This window comes from Rhinolophus ferrumequinum, chromosome 3 (assembly GCF_004115265.2).
Source record: "Rhinolophus ferrumequinum isolate MPI-CBG mRhiFer1 chromosome 3, mRhiFer1_v1.p, whole genome shotgun sequence".
In the NCBI taxonomy this organism is placed as follows: Eukaryota; Metazoa; Chordata; class Mammalia; order Chiroptera; family Rhinolophidae; genus Rhinolophus; species Rhinolophus ferrumequinum.
Window position 1 is genome coordinate 9,308,131 of NC_046286.1, and position 17,725 is coordinate 9,325,855.

The 17,725-nt window shown below is 38.2% G+C and overlaps 1 protein-coding gene across 1 annotated transcript in view; it reads right to left on the minus strand.

Moving 5' to 3' along the window:
* The window catches only part of KIF6 (kinesin family member 6), a 403,315-nt gene that overhangs the window by 133,334 nt on the left and 252,256 nt on the right, over positions 1–17,725 (minus strand).

Below are 17,725 nucleotides of genomic sequence, written 5' to 3' on the forward strand. Positions count from 1 at the left end.
GGAAAAGCTAAAATCATTTTCCTTAAGATCAAGAACAACAGAAGGACGCCCACTTACACCACTTTTATTCAACATAGACCTGAAAGTTCTAGCCACAGCAATCAGACAAGAAAATAAAATAAAAGGCATCCAAATTGAAAAGAAGTAAAACTGTCATTATTTGCAGATGATATGATACTACATATAAAGAACCCCAAAGATTCCACCAAAAATCTATTAGAACTGATAAATGAATTTAATAAAGTAGTAGGATATAAAATTTATATTCAGAAATTGGTTGCATTTTTATATACCAATAATGAACTATAAGAAAGACAAATTAAGAAAACAATCACATTTACAATTGCACCAAAAAATAAAAATACTTATGAATTCATGCCTACATGGACATTTAAACTATGACAAAGGAAACAAGAATTTACATTTAGGTAAAGACAATTTATTCAATAAATGGTACTGGAAAAACTGGGCAGATACATGCAAAAATATGAAACTGACCACGTTCTTATGCCACATACAGGAATAAACTCAAAATGGATTAAAGACTTAAATGTAAACCTCAAACCCATTAAACTAATAGAAGAAAATATAGGAAGCAAACTCTCAGACATTACTCATAGTAATATTTTTACTGATATGTCTCCACGGGCAAGAAAAACAAAAGAAAAAATAAACAAATGGGACTACATCAAATTAAAAAGTTTTTTTCCAGAGACAAGGAAACCATCAACAAAATAAAAAGACATCCTACTGAATAGGAGAAGGTATTTGCCAATGATACATCTGAAAACGGGTTAATATCCAAAATTTACAAAAAACTCATACAACTCAACACCAAAAAACAACCCAATTAACAAATGGGAAGAGAACGTGAATAGGCCTTTCTCCAAAGAGGATATACTGATGGCCAATAGACATATGAAAAGATGCTCAACATCACTGGTCACCAGAGAAATGCAAAGAAAACCCCCAATGAGATACCACCTCACTCCAGTCAGAATGACCAACATCAAGAAATCAACAAAGAACAAGTGCTGACGAGGTTGTGGAGAAAAGGGAACCCTTGTACACTTTTGGTGGGATTGCAGATTGGTGCAGCCACTATGGAAGACAGTATAGAGGTTCCTCAAAAAATTAAAATTAGAACTACCTTATGACCCAGCAATTCTGCTCCTGGATATTTATCCAAAGAAATCCAGAACACTAATTCAAAAAAGCATATGCACCCTATGTTTATTGTAGCACTATTCACAATAGCCAAGATATGGAAACAACCAAAATACCCATCAATAGATGATTAGGTAAAGAAATTGTGTGGTATATTTATACAGTGGAGTATTACTCTGCCATAAAAAGAATGAAATCTTATTATTTGCAACAACATGGATGGACCTAGAGGACATTACGAGTATGCTAAGTGAAATAAGTAGAATGAGAAAGACAAACACCATATAATTTTACTTCTATATGTGGAATCTAGAGAACAGAACAAACAAACAAACAAACAAACAAACAAAAACAGAAGTATACTCATAGATACAGAGAACAAACTGATGGTTGCTAAATGGGAGGGGGTTAGGGGGTGGGTGAGAAAGGTGAAGGGATTAGGCAGTACAAACGGGTACTCACAAAATAGTCAGAGAGATGTGAAATACAGTATGGGGAATATAGTCAATAATATTGTAAAAACTATGTATGGTGTCAGTTGGGTGTTGGACATATCCGGGGGAACATATCTTAAATTATATAAATGCCTAAGCACTGTGCTGTGCCCTGAAACTAATATAAAATATTGAATGTCAACTATTTTATATATATACACACACATACACACACACACACACACACACACACACACACACATATAGTCACGAGATGTAAAGTACAGCATAGGGAATATAGTCAATGATGTTGGAATAGCTATGTACAGTGTCAGATGGGTAGTAGACTTGTTCGGGTTACCACTTTGTGTGGTGTGTAATGTCTAATCATGTTGCTTTGTACATATGAGATAAAAAGTTATTTAGCTACTTAAAAAGAACTCAAAAGGAATATAGTTGATGCTGAAGGCAAGTCCTAAAGATTTGAGCTCCCATACCTTTGCCTGATGAGGTAAGAATAGGTACAAGGTATTACTTTACTTTTCCTAAATATTGAGGTATAGATTGTCCATTGCAAAAAATTTGGGAATTAAAGAAGAGTGTAAAGAAGCAGAAATAAGATCACTCATCACTCACAATTCCTCCACTTTCCAGTTTTTGCTATGCTTTGTTTTACTGCATAGGTAAGATGATAATGTATACATAATTTTGTAGCCTATTTATTTCACTTAACATTATCTCATAATCTTTTATTCTAAGTCAACAATTCTTTATGAATATTGCTTTTTATTGTTGTATAATAGTTCATCATTATAGTCCATTCCCTAATACTGGATATATGCCATATGTATATATCCAGTATATATACCCAGTATATATATGTATATGTGTGTATATATATATATATATATATATATATACACACACATATATATATATCAGTAAATAATGCTGCAGTGAGCATGTTGATGTGTAAACTTTATTCTAATGAAATTAGTTAATTAGCTAATTAATTTATTAACACAAGTATTTACTGAGTGCCCGTATGTGCCAGTTACTGTTCTTGGAGCTGGTGAACAAAGCCTGTATCCTCGGAGAGCTTACATTCACGAGGGTGATGGACAAGAGGAGCAAATAACTACATACTATCAATGATCTCTATGAAGAAAGATGATGCAAAGTAAGGGACGTGCGGGATATGAATAATGGGGGAGGCTACTGTCCTTAGGGAGATGAGAGGAAGGTCTCTTTGAGGATGTGGTACTTGTATAAAGGCATTTTTTTTTTTTACTATTTGAAAAATGTTTTGTATTTATTTTTTGTTTAATTTATTGGGGTGATATTGGTTAGTAAAATTATATAGGTTTCAAGTGTACATTTCTAGAATTGACCTCAAAGGCATTTTGGATTATTTCTGTAGGCTAGATTCCTAGAGGGAGTTTCTGAGTTAAAGTTCTTGCTCCCCAGGAAGCCAGATTGTTGTCTGACAGCCATTTTCAGCAATGCCTGTAAGAAACAACAGTTATAAAAATGCACCCTACCAGGGTGTGAGATCGAGCCAGTTACTTAATTCCTCTATTGCTTATTTTTCCTGTGTGAAATGGAATAACGATACTTGTATGTGTACGTGTGTGCATACGTGACATGTGGTGATAGAAGGGCGGTTAGGGGTGGCTGTGGGGACGGGACGTGAAGGTTCTTACCTCCCAGAAGGATTGGGTTAGGGAGCAAATACACACAGGTCTGTGAAAAGGGAGTGATCAAGTTGTTAAATATGTGCAGGGCATTCCAATTGATGAAAACTTAACTGAAAGAGACTTCTGGAAGGTGTAGCATGAGCGCTTATCATGTCTGGGCACATTAGGTTGTCAGTAATACACAGTGAATGAAAGGAAGAACCCAACCTCTTGAGAAGAGCTTGTTGACACGGGGTAGCTGAGAAGAAAAGGTCTGAGATGATTGGTCACAGAGCAGTACACTGTGGCTCGTGATTTGTCTATCAGACACTACAAACAAAGGCTCTCTCTTCATTCATCAGCCTGCAAATAGGTGGCATCCTCAGTTTCCTCATTCATCTAATGGGGCCAGTAACGTCTACTTCATAGGGCTATTTGGGAGGTTAGAAGGGATGAAACATGCAAAGAGCACAACATTGTGACTCTCGCGTACACAGTAGGCCCTCGGTACATGTTTGTTTCTCTCCCTCAACTTGTAGGAAAGGATCGGGGATAGTAAGAGGTAGGGCAGTGGTACAGAGCACCGAGAGGGCTGTAAGTTAATTGTAACTCCCCAAACCCCAGAAAAGGTTATACTCTTTTGAATTCTCAGAACTGTTGTAATACAAATATTTTATTGCATGTAAGGTAATTAATGTTGACAAAAATCTCCAAGGAAAGCCTTGCTGATGACAGCTGATGGTAAGCAAAGTTATCAGAGGCCTGCAATTTAGCATCAGACTTAAATGCTCTCTTCATGTAAAATGATTAATCTGATTTGGAAAGCACAGCTCAAATCATATTCCCTTATTTCCCTTGGGTCTTTCCAGCAGAGTTTCTCCTTCAGATTTAGGTACTTACCTCCACAGGCCTTGCTCTAATCTCTCTGCTATACTGCGCTCTCCTCCAGCATATCTTTCTGTTTCCAGGGAGAGGCTGTTTGTAAGGTGGCCCTGGCGGGGGACCAGGCACCCCCTACTTGGGTCGTGCATATTTGTAGGGAGGAGGACACCCACATTAGACATCATCCAGTATCATCCGTCCCTTTCCCGAACTGCAGTGATGTCTAGGGGTTCCTTACTCTGGTGGCATCCAGTGGAAACCACAGATCTGTTCCATCTACTGCTGGCCTCACAGTTCCTACTTGTGTTCATCTTTCGCTCTTCGCTGCGTCGCCTCACGTGTTAGGGGCACATGAGTCATTTTCCTCTCAGGAATAGCTTTTGTCTGACTTTCCCCCTCACTGTTTAGCTGTTGTTGTTGTTTTGAATGCTGTCTTTTCTTTAATCCAGAAGCAGAATGGGATCGTGGAAAACAATGTCCAGGGTATGAGGCCCTGATTGCCAGCCTTTGCTACAATGGCAGGAAGAAAAGGACAAAGGGCAGGGCACTAAAAGTAAAGCAGAGCAAGGAAGAAGACTCTAAATTTGATGTGCTTAAAAGCTTGTCAGATGGGCATTCATCTGTGGTAGAAAATGTTCACCGGCAGATGCTCTGGGAGCTGGTTAACTGTTTGTTCACATGGCTGGGTAGAAGGACGGCCCTCTCTGCCCAAGCCCAGGAAACTGCCTTTCACTTCAGTGGGTTCACTAATGACCTCTGGGCTGCCCTGGGCAGTAATTTGCTCTCTGGATATAAAGAATGCAAAGAGTGAGCAGACTGAAAGCCCCTCTGGCTGGGCTTCCTCTTGTTACAAACAGCCAGTCTTTGAACTTGTAATTATGAGTCATGGGACTCCCAGTCTGGCGCAAAAGTGACTCATTTTAAGCAAATTATCAGTTTTTGCCCTGTTACCAAATGCTGTGATCAGCCACTCTGTTTTTTTTTTTAAAGGAACATTTTTATTAAAAGAGCAGGAGATGTGGAAGGAGAACGAATTGCACTATGCTTTCCAGACGTATGGACCAAAATCAAGCTCAGGCCCAGTGTGAGCCAAGCAACAAAATAAATAGTAAAAATGGCACAGAAAGCAAACGATCAGGAATATTCATTTCAGAACAGACGCAAAACCAACTTTTGCAGCCAACAGCATAAAATGCCTCTAATGCTATGATTCCTGGACATTCTCGCCTGCCCCCATTCCAACTCACTTGGACCTACTGGAATTGAGGTCAAAGAAGAAATATATTTTGGGTGGTTGATTTAACCCATGACATTGTCCAAAAGTCAGTGATGATCAATGCCTTTGAGTTGCCCAAGGGGAGTTACTTAGACAGATGGGCTGACAGATACAGCAGTCAGAGTAAGTAAATGTGATCTGTGATGAGTCTGTGTAGAGGGAGACGTCCAAGGCCTTCTGTTTTAGAGTCTTCTCCTAAGGACACCTGCTACATTAATGGTCTTTGGCTGAGGAAGCATGTGGAATGATCATTGCCTCTTCGTCAGTTTCAAGAGTAGTAACTGGTCTAAAAAGACAATTTCTCTTCTCTGATGCCTTGGGTGTGATTAACACTTCCCAGGAACACAATATGGGGAAATGGGCCCAGACTGAGCTGGTCCATGTGTGCATTTTTTGGAAGAATGATTTGAAATTTCTAATTAATCCCTTTAAATAGCTGCCCACTCATCTATACCACTGTAGAAGATTCCATAAGCTACCTGGGTGACTTGGCTCTGGATTAAATTGTCAGACTTACAGATGTTACATCCTTTCCAAAATTACTTTCAATTTAAAACTGCCTTTCTTGTTCCTTGAATACATTATTTCTTGGCCCTTCCACAGAAATTGTGGTTATCAAATGGCTATGTTTATATGTTCCCAAACTCCCAAAGTAAAATCAATTAATCACTCAACATTTTTGGAATATCGATCTTCTATGTTTTCCGCTAATCACTATAATTGATAAAGAATCAGTAAAAGCTATGAAAAGTAAAGGCAAAATATAAGTCATCAATCATCTCTTAATTGGCAATTTCAGTATACATTTTCAATTCTCCTTTCTCTTGGCCTCTCTACAGTATTTGAATATTCATTAATTATTAAAATTTTATTTTCTGCATCGTGGCACAGTTCCCTCCTTATTATCCTTCTATGTCCCTCACTGTTCAGTGTAAGCCTTTTTTTACTGGCTGCCACACTGTTTGCCCATCTAAGTGGCATAACTGACAATGAAGAGATCAGTGGAGATGGAAAAGAAGTGTTAAATTCAGTAGACATTTCTGATGGCACATGACAACTAACTAGCTGTGTGAGTATATATTAGAACTCTTGAGTTACAAATAATGGAAACCCAAAGTTAAAGCTGTCTTTTAAAAATGCATTATATTAGTTCAGGTAATTGAAAAATGCAAAGACAATGCTGGCTTCAAACATTCCTTGATACAAAGATTCAAAAGCAAAACAAAGAGAAAAGACTGATCTGAGGAAATGACTGAAATGTAGCACTGACATCTAATGAGATGGAAAAAATGGAAGATCGAGATGTGAAAGACAGATTATTAAGGTCTAAGAAGAGTGTACAAAGAATAGAGAGAATGGTAGAGAGTCAATATTAAAAGAGAGAATGATTCTGCATTTCCCAGAAATAATAAATATATGAATCCTGGTATTCAGGAAGCACAATAAATCTTGGGCAGGAAAATAAATTAAAAAAAAATCTCTCATTCCCAGGTCTACTTCCTGCCCAAAAAGCTGCACAAAGCAGTAGCTGAAGCCCACGTGGGCAAGCTGAACGTGAAGATGACCACGCTGACTGAGAAGCAAGCCCAGCACTTGGGCACGTCCTGTGATGGACCCTACTGCGACTGAGAGACAGGCCTGCCCTTTTTGCCTTCCAGCTGCTCTCATTGCCTACGTGCCACCTCTCCTCCCCAAGAGCAAATGGTGCCAACTTTGAGAATGATTTGTTAGTGTCCCCCATTGACTCCCTGGGGCTGGTCGCTCAGTCTTCGGCCTCCATTGCATCCCTGATACTGTTACAAAGGTGGCGGGGGATTGAGAAGCCCCCTCAAGCCCTGGTCACAGCGGAGGTACATGGGTGATACCCACAGGGAACCACGAGCTCAGGGTGTTTGGAAATGCTAAGTCAGTCATTCCTTCCTTAGGCTGGAAGCTGGCAGTGGTGGTCACAAAGCCCACGCACTGTACCATCTATGTCCTCACTGGCCTATGGGTGTTACACTCATGTTCTTGGTTTCAGGTTCAGTGGTTCTTCAGCCCTTGATAGATGAGAAGGAGCTACATCCATGGGCAGGAGGAACTGTTGGGAGTTTGAATGCTCCTGAGAGACTGGCTTAGTGCTGGGCATTCTTTTAAACCTCAGAACAATGAGGTTGGTAATTTCAGTCCCTATTTTACAGGGGTTATAGAATATACTGTTAGGAGACAGTCAAGAAAGAACAACAGAAGTGGCAGCCAGAGGTTCAGAGGGGCCAGAGAATCTGAAAAGCAGACATAAATCTGCCACCACTCTGTAACATGATGGTTCCTATCACAACCCTGCGTCAAAAATATTCATTTGGTTTCAAATGCTTACATAATGCTTATAATATTAAAAGAGAGCATGAAGATGGGTAAATAAAAATAAAATAAGCCCACCTAATTTCCTAGACATACTCTCGATACAGAGAGCACCAAAGACAAGAGACCTTTTAAATATCCAGGGATTTTAAAAAGCATTTTGCTTACTACGGAATAACAACCAGATTGACATAATACTTCCCAATGATAACAATGGAAACAAAAAGTGAACAGGATAGTATCTTTAAAGTACTGAAAGAAAATATATATCAACCTAGAATTCTGTACTCAACTAAATTGCCATTCAAATATGGGGAACAAAAACGCTTAGTCTCCATTCCACCCATATAGAAGGCCCAAACTCTAGCCTCAATTCAAAGTGATTTTTCACCAGTATCCAAACACATGAGGTCCTCTCATGACCTTTGGGCTTTTGCAATACTGCCTCTTTGGCTTGGAATGCCCTTTTCCACATGGCAGGTTCCAACTCCTGTTTCAATTCAGGAAGAAGAATGTTGAATCCAAAAGAAAAAAGAGAGATGTAAGAAAAAAATAGTTAAATAAGTAAATAAATAGGAAAATCTAAATAAGCAGTGCCTGTATTTAACAATATTAATACTATCTGTTAACTTGGGAAAAAGAAAGGATAAAAATAAATCTGGTCATATAGTGGACAACAGTAGTGTTTAAGATGAAGAGAGTTTTGAATTAAAATTTTGTAAGATTTTTGCACTGTTTGGGAAGACGGTAGAACTATTAACTAACTTTTTAGACTTCATAAAGTAAAAATTTATTCATAAAATATAAGAACAATAGAAGTAGCACATAAAATGTCTAAGCCAATATAGAAAAAAAAAAACCCTTAATAAATCTACAGGAAGTAGGAAAGAAAAAAATAGAAGCAAGGACAAATTATAGTGAATAAAAAGGATAAATTGAATAAAACAATAAAATCCAAGATATTAGGAATCACAATATATGAAAATAGAGCAAATTCACCAGTGCAACAATGAAGATTGTGAGACTGGATTTTAAAAATCCAACTATCTGCTATTTATAAGAGGCACATCTAAAATATGAGGACATGGAAAGATTGAAAGTAATAGGATTGAAAAAGATATCCAAAGTAAACGCTAACCAAAAGAAAATTAATGTAGTAATATTAATATCAGGCAAAATAGATTTTAAGCAAAGTGCATTGCTAGGGGCTAATAGGCTCACTATATATTGATGAAAAGAAATCACAAAGCAGACATAATTCATAAATTGAAAACCCTAATAATATAGCATTAAAATGTATAAAACCAAAGTAAACACATTACAAGAAAAAAAATGGCCAAATCCATTACTGTAATGGAACATTTTAATATACCATCACAATAATTGAAAGATCAACTAGACAAAATGAGTAAAAACATTGAGAATTTGAAATAACATGGTAAATAAGCTTAATTCAAAGAACTCACAAAAATCCTATACACCAAAATAAGAAAATATACATTCTTTTTAAGTATACATGGAACACTGACAAAAACTGAACATGTACTAGGTCTCAAATCAGGTCTCAACAAGTATTAGGAGTTAGTCATATAAACTATGTTCATTGATGGTAGTGCAATAAAATGAGAAATTAATAACAGACACCTTTAAAAACTTCATAATTTCGAACATTTATAGAACATCTCAAAATTACTCACGGGTCAAAAAAAATAGTAAAAAGGAAAGTAGATGTTATTTATAACAATGTTAGTGTTATATCAAATCTTGTGGAATACAGCTAAATCAGTAATTAGTTGCAAATTTATAGCTTAAGGGTTCTATGAGAAAATAAGAAAAAGTATAAGTTAATGAAATAAGCATTTACTTTGAGAAGGTAGAGAAACAACATTAAAATAAATCCCTTATAAGAAGGAAGGATTACAAATCTGTTTACATCATTTCCCTACTTAGAGAAATATCCTGCTTACTCCCAACTCCACCCTCATAGAAAGTCCACACTCCAGCCTTAATTCCAAGCAGCCTTTACGCCAGCCACCTAAAACTTTTCACCAGTACCCACATGTGTCTTCTTGCTTTTGCAATGCTGCCTTGTAGGCTTGGAATGCCCTTTCCACATGGCAGGGTCCAACTCATCCTTCTAATTTCAGTTCAAGTGCTACCTCTTCTAGGAAACCTTTCATGACTCTTCCTGGCAGAATTATGAACTTTATTTTTACATTCCTTCTCATTTATTTCAGTATACAATAAATTTTTGTTATATGAAAGTATGGATGCATGCCTTGATAAAATTGCTAAATTGGTGGTCAAAGAAGAGTTTTTGGAAGAGGTCACCCTTAAACTAGAATTTAGTTAAAGCACAGATAGAGATTAAGGCTCAACTTAATAGCAATAGGAGTAACCTCAACAATAAATTGTAGTTAAGATTTATTGAGCGCTGCTCTCTCTGTATCAGTTAATAGATGAGAAGAGGAAAAGTCTGCCTCATGAGTGGATGACACAAGCAATATGAGTATGGCCAACCCTATTGATTGGCTAACCTAAAAATCATCCCCAATCCTCTTCACCTTTGCATCTCTCTGACTTTAGACAAGGACTATTCAATAAAAATGTTAGCAAGTCATACACACACACACACATATATGTATATATGTGTATCTATATATGTATGTATATATATTTCTATGTATAATATCTATATCTATCCTTTTTTTTTTTTCTCGGTTACTAGATTATAAGGGCTGGGAACTTTTACAGAGAAAGTATTCAGTAAATATTCATTAGCCAAATGATTAGAGATAGAGCTGGAAGTATCAAGACTGTGTCTTCAGCATAGATCAAATGTTTAACATTAAAGAAAACCCAGCAAACTAAAGCCCTCAATGAGAAAACTTATTGAGGTTTCCTATATTAATATGTCAAATGTCCTTGGCCTAACTTTTATATCCCATAAATACCTACAACAAAAAGGACCACATGGAACTGAATTTTGCCTAACCCTCTCTACTTTCAACTTACTTCCTAGGTAGCACCTTTATCCTTCCCCTGACATTTGGCTTCTATTTTCATCTCTTTGAACATGTAACACCTAACCTCACAGTGTCCTTCCTGTTACTGCTCTGAACTAAGCTCCCCTATCTCCTCTCCTTTATCTCTCTCCCATAGTGTGAGACCAGGCCTCCAATTTACAGCTTGAATACTTTGCAAACCTCTATTGGCCAATCTGCCTGCAGCCTTATCAATCCCAACCTACCACCCAATCGAATTCCTCTGATACTATTTTCTAAATCATATGTAATTTCCCCGCCCAGATTTTAAAATAATACATTCTTTGTAGATTATTCGGAATAAACTTTTAAAAAGAAAAGAAAAAATAATCTCTAATCTGACTACCAAAACATAATAACTATATTTTGGTGTATTTTCTTCCAGATGCATATTTAGATCTATGTAACACGATTGAAAAGATATTAAAAACAAAACTTGCATTCATCTTTTTCATTTCTCATCACTTCATGAAACATTTCCTTTGTAATTAAAAATTCTTCAAAAGCATTTAAAAATAATTGCATGATAGCCCATCAGATAGCTATTCTTTAACTTATTTAGCCGTATTTTTAGATCATCACTTCTCTTTTCTGGTTCCCCACAGTGACTTCCAATTGTCTTTTGTATTAAATAAAAATTACAACTCTTGGCCCCCGTCAGGTGCTGTCATTCTACATCTGCCTCTACTCTCCAGCTGGTGTTTCATGTTCTAACCAAATGAGTTGGCTCGCTCCTTCCCATACACAACTTGCCTCTCTCCCTCTGAGCCATCATTCATTTTCTTCCTCTTACATCTCGGTCAAATCATTGCCCTCCTTAAAATTTACCTTAGGTGTCATTCCAATAATCTCCCACTGTCCCTTTCTTTATATTTCATGTCTTGTGTACATGTTTATGACTTTGGTAGTTTGTAGCTGGTTGTACTTACGTTTCTACCACACGTGTCATGGTCTGACAGGGTGGCAGGGGCCAACACGATGGGCCAAGAGCAGGAGGAGTGGAGCTAGCAGGCTGGGGGCTGCGTCTTCTTGACTCTCCATTGCATTTGATGAGGTCTGGTCAGCTTTGGAAGGGGGGTGTGAGGTAGGACCCTTCTCACGCTCAGAGCTGAGTAGCAGGGAGTAGCTAATGTTGGCTGGCTTTCATTAACAAGATAGACTATCAGGCATTTGGACACCATCTGCATTTCCAGGCTAAATGAAAACATATTTATTTTGGCTGCTGAGTATCTGGAGGATGAGGAAACCTTTGAGCACATGGGAGGCTTACCCTCCTTTTGGAAAAAATTATCTCAATTAAATCCATATCTGCTTTAGATTAGCCAGTGTGTTAAGTATAACCTTGTGCACTGACTTAAGGGTCCCCGTGAAGTGGCCCTACTTTTGCATCAATAGTCCTTTATCTCACACAGCTATTCTTTTATAATTGAAAATTGTAAGCATTTGATTAAAAGTAGAATCTGGAATACAAAACAGCTGCCAGCCTCCCCCTCCTCAGCCTCCTGAGGCCATCACTCGGTAGCTTGCCTCGATAGAGCCTAGATGCCAGCAAGCTGAAGCGGCTAGGCCAGGCCAGGTGGAGTGTTTACAAGCACCAGTCCATGGAGCTGGGCTTGTGCTAACAAGACTCCAGTGGAGCCCACTAGTCTTCTGCCTGTGGGAGATCGTTACAGTTTATAGAATTCAGTGCAATGGTACAGGATGGACTAAAGACCTTTCAAGAACTGCCTTTTTACATTGGTCATTTTTACTCACGTTAACGTACAACGAACTTTGAGTAACTGAAAGCATGACTGTCCCAGTTTATGGCGAAAGAAAGCTACGTGCAAACCAGGTTTTGTGCTTGTGAGGTACTCGAGCAAAAATTTGGATGGGAGTTAGCAGATGTATTTGTAAATTTTAATTGGTCAGGACTTCTTCCCTAGTAGCCCACTTTTCCAAATATTTCTGGCATCACCAGATGGCAATGTATTTCTCATTTCCAGAGCAAGGTATGGACTAACTTTTCTGCTTCTGTAGGTGGACAGGGATGTCATACCCTAGGTATGCATGAGCCTTGAAGGAGGCAGCCCTGTTCTTTGGTTGCTAGTATCACTGCCCATGAAGTTATCAAGAGAAGGCAAGGAGGAAGGTCAGATGTTATCACAGCATCGCTAGACTCATTTTTGACAAAGACAAAGAATTTTGGACAAGTAATTCTTGTCTCCAAAAATCAAAGCAATGATGTTATCATCAAGAGGTAACATTGCGTAACTGAGAAACAGTTGCCAAATGTCAAATATTTGAATCATCATTGACTCCTTTCCTATCACTGGCATTTAATTAGCACAAAGACCTTTGGATTCCCTCTCCTAGGGGGCTCTCCTACTCACCTCTTCTTTAGCCCCAACACCACTGTCTTGGTTCAAATGCTCATCATCTTATGCCTAAACGACTGCACCTCCTACCTTCCTAATTTGTCTCTCTGACTCCATTCTGACCCTCTCTTTATGCTCGTCAAGAGTATCCTTCTAAAATAAACGTGATAGATTCTCTCTGATGCTTAAACATTTTTAGAGGTCCCCTAGTGTTTATGTTTACCGTATCATTTCCAAACTTTATGGATTTAACCATTGGGTCCTAACCTAACGGCTTTTCTTCTGCTACTTCCACCATAGAGTGCAGCATCTTGTGTTCTAACTACACTCAGCCACTTGAAGTCCTCGAAACATCTCATGCTTTTGCATGTCTCTGTTCTTTTGGGCCATGCTATTTTCTATTCCTCAAATGTTCTTCTCCATCATCTCTGTATGATGAACTTATTTCAAGAGGCAGCAGAAATGTTGCTGTCCCTGAAGCCCACCCTCATTCCTCCAGGAAGAATGTCACATTTTCCTCTCCCTGGCACAGCACTCTCTCCACATGCCTCCCTCATCCCCTGCCCCATTACATGGTAAGGGCTCTTTTACTTTTGTCCATCTCTTTGACTTCCCTGTGACCGCCTTGATCTCGGGACTTTGTACTTCAGGACTAGCACAGAGCCTCACATACGTATGGTGCACATGCATGTTTGCTGAACATATAAATATGGTGGTAGAGGAAGTTTTTCTGATAAATAGTTTTGTGTGACAATAAGACCATCTTCACTCCCTCCCTCCCTCCCTTCTTTCCTCCCTCCCTCCCTACCTCCCTCTCTCCCTCTCTCTCTCCCTCTCTCCCTCCTTTCAAAAAAAACACTGGTACCAAAACTCTTTTGGACTTTCTGGAAGAACACAGAGCAATGGTTCCTCAGTTAAAAATCACAGATAAGGGAAGTCGGTATTTCCAAAATGGTGGTGTGAGGAGCTCAAAGGGCCCTCTCACCAGCAAACAACCATAGCTACTGAAATTAAAAAAAAAATTAAAGTCTCTAAATTAATTTTTCCGGTCAAGATGGCAGAGTAGCAAACGCTGTGCTTACCTCCTTTCACAACCACACCAAAATTACAACTAAACTACAGAACAACCATTATTGAAAATCATCTGAAGTCTAGCTGAACTGAAGCCCTACAACAAAGGACATACAGAAGAAGCCACCTCAAGTCTGGTAGTAGGGGCAGAGACACGGAAAGGGCCAGTCCCGCACAACAGCTCCTCCACTGTAGTCAAGGCCAGTCCTCACAACCAATCAGCCTGAGGATCAATCCCTCCCACTGAGGTACAAACAGCAACAAAGGCTCAACTACCCAGGAGGGCACACACAACCCATGCAAGGGACACACCTGGAGGTCCTGGCTCTGGTGCCAGAGAGACTGAGCCACTGGGCCCCACAGGACACCTACTACATAAGGCCACTCTACTAAGATCAGGAGACATAGCACCTCTACCTAATACATAGAAATAAACACAGGGAGGCAGCCAAAATGGGGAGACAAAGAAACATGTCCCAAATAAAAGAACAGAACAATGTTCCAGAAAAAGAACTAAACAAAATGAAGAAAAGGAATCTACCAGACACAGAGCTCAAAACACCGGTTATAATAAGGATGCTCAATGAGCTCAGGGAGAACTTCAACAAAGAGATAGGAAACATAAAAAATGGAGATAGAAAACATAAGTAAGAACCTGTCAGAAATAAAGAATACGATAACTGAACTAAAGAATACATTAGAGGGAATCAACAGTAGATTAGATAAAGAGAGGATCAAATCCGTGATTTAGAAGATAAGGCAGCAGAAAATTCCCAAACAGAATGGCAGAAAGAAAAAAGAGTCCAAAAAATGAGGACAGTTTAAGGGGTCTCTGGGGCGACATCAAGTGTACCAACATTCCCATAATAGGGGTACCAGGAGGAGAAGAGAACAAGGAATTGAAAACCTATTTGAAGAAATAATGACAGAAAACTTCCCTAACCTGGTGAAGGAAATAGGTATACGAGCTCAGGAAGCACAGAGAGTCCCAAACAACAGGAATGCAAAGGGGACCACACCAAGACACATCATAATTAATATGCCAAAGGACAAAGACAAAGAGAGAATCTCAAAAGCAGCAAGAGAAAAGCAGTTAGTTACCTACAAGGGAGCTCCCATAAGACTGCCAGCCGATTTCTCAACAGAAACTTTACAGGCCAGAGGGATTTGCACAAAATATTGAAAGTGATGAAAAGCAAGGACCTACAACCATGATTGCTCTACCTAGCAAAGCTATCATTTAGAATCAAAGGCCAGATAAAGAGATTCCCAGACAAGAAAAAGCTAAGGAGTTTATCACCACCAAACCAATATTAAAAGAAATGTGAAAGGGAATTCTTTAAGAAGAAGAAGAAAACAATATCAAAAGTGAATAACAAAATGGCAATAATTGCATATCTATCAATAATTATGTCCAATGTAAATGGATTAAATGCTCCAATCAAAAGATAGGGTAGCTGAATGGATAAGAAAACAATACCCTTACATAAGCTGCCTATAAGAGACTCACTTCAGATTGAAAGACACACAGAATGAAAGTAAAGGGATGGAAAAGATATTTCATGAAAATGGGGGGGAAAAAAAAAGGTGGGGTAGCAGTACTTATACCAAAGAAAATAGACTTTAAAACAAAGGCAAAGCAAGAGACAAGGAAGGACCCAGTAATGGCATTTCTGAGTATTTATCTGAAGAAATCCAAAATACTACTTCAAGGGGATGTGTGCATCCATATGTTCACTGTAGCATTGTTTACAATGGCCAAGATATGGAGGCAGCCTGGGTGTCTGTCAAAGGATGAATGGATAAAGAGAACGTGGTACATATATACAATGGAATATTGCTTGATCATCGAAGAGACTGGGTTCTTACCATCTGTGGCAGCATAGATGGACCTAGAGGGTAGTGTGCTGAGGAGAGTATGTCAGACAGAGAAAGACAGATTCAATGTTATTTTGTTTACACGTGGAATCTAAAGAACAAAACAAACAAACAAAACAAAAACAAACTCATGGATACAAAGAACAGTTTGATGGTTGCCAGATGGGAAAAGGGTTGAGGGGGGAGGATGAAAAGGGGGAAGGGATTAAAAAGTACAAACTGGTAGTTACAAAATAGTCACAGGGATGTAAAATAAAGCATAGGGAATATAGTCAATAATATGGTAATAACTATGTATAGTGCCAGGTGGGTACTAGATTAGTCAGGGAGATAGATCACTTCTTAAATTATATTAATGTCTAACCACTCTGCTGTACCCCTGAAATTAATGTAAAATAATACTGAATGTCACCTGTAACTGAAAAATTTTTTAAGGCAGAAAAAGGTCAAAGGGAATAAGAGGTCCAAGTAACCAAGTATAAAACCAATAAGTCATGGGGATGTAACGTACAGCATAGGCACTATAGTCAATAATATTGTGATAATGTGGTACGGTGTCAGATGGTTGCTGGACTTATCATGGTGATCACTTTTTTAGGTATATAAATGTTGAATAACTATGGTGTACCCCTGAAACTAATATAATATTGTAAGCTATATTTTAATAAAAATCTTAAAAACATAAATAGTAAAAAAAAAATCATTAAGGGAATTAACATGCTACACTGAAAAATATTCACTGAATTCAAAATAAAGCAGTTAAGGAGGAAGAGAGGAACAAAAAAGACATGATACATAGAAAACAAAATTAAAATGGCAGATATAAATCTATAGCAATAATAACATTAAATGTGAATGGATTAATCAAATCAATCAAAAAGCAGAGATTATCAATGGGATAAAAAGAACAAGATCCAGCTAGGTATCTGCTATAGAATGCATGTTTTACTCAAAGGTAGAAATAGGTTTAAAATAAAAGGAAAGAAAAGATATATCATGAAAACAGCAACCGTAAGAAAGCTAAAGGGGCTATACTAATATGAGACAAATAGACTTTTAAACAAAGAAATGTTACTAGAGATAAAGAGGGACACTTTATAATGATAAAAGGATTAACCCATCAGGAAGATATAAAAATTACATGCATACAGCTAACTACAGAGCCCCAAGAAAGATAAGCAAACTTTGAACTGAAGAGAGATATAGACAATTCAACAATAACATTTGAACATTTCAATATGCCACATTCAATAATGGATAGATCAACTAAGGAGAAGATAAACAAGGAAACAGAAGACTTAAACTACACTATAAATCAACTGGACCTAACAGACTCTACAGAACACGCTAGCCAAAACCAGCAAAGTGCACATTGCTCACAAGTGCAACATTTCTCCATTTAGACCATAAAACAAGCTTCCATAATTTTAAAAGGGTCGAAATCATACAAAGTAAGTCTGCTGACCATAGACTGGTGGCAGGGATGTCCAAAGGGGATTATAGAGCAGAGAGTAGGGAAGGGCCAGGAGCTGGGATATCAGGGCCAGAGAAGAAGCTGGTAAGGAGGCAGAGGAAGGAACTTCAGGGTTGAAGGTTCAAA